This window comes from Penaeus monodon, chromosome 30 (genome assembly GCF_015228065.2).
Source record: "Penaeus monodon isolate SGIC_2016 chromosome 30, NSTDA_Pmon_1, whole genome shotgun sequence".
Classification (NCBI taxonomy): Eukaryota; Metazoa; Arthropoda; class Malacostraca; order Decapoda; family Penaeidae; genus Penaeus; species Penaeus monodon.
The window spans coordinates 2,651,741-2,651,966 of record NC_051415.1 but is presented as its reverse complement, the minus strand read 5'-3'; positions in this window follow the sequence as shown (position 1 = coordinate 2,651,966).

The following is a 226-nucleotide window of genomic DNA, read 5'->3' as shown; positions in this document are numbered from 1 at the left end:
CGGTGAGGTAAGGCGGCTACCACGTTCCTCTCAGTGACGTCACCGCGTTGACAGCCATGACGTCACAGCGACGAACGCTTCCAGCCTTCCCTTCCGTGGCAGATTAATTTCCGGCAAATAACAATATGCGGTTTTGAGAACTTGATGAGATAACTCGATCCTCTCGACGGCGCTGCTTTCGGGGCCGCGGGGAACGCTGAAGGCCGCGCGCTTCTCTGCATTCATC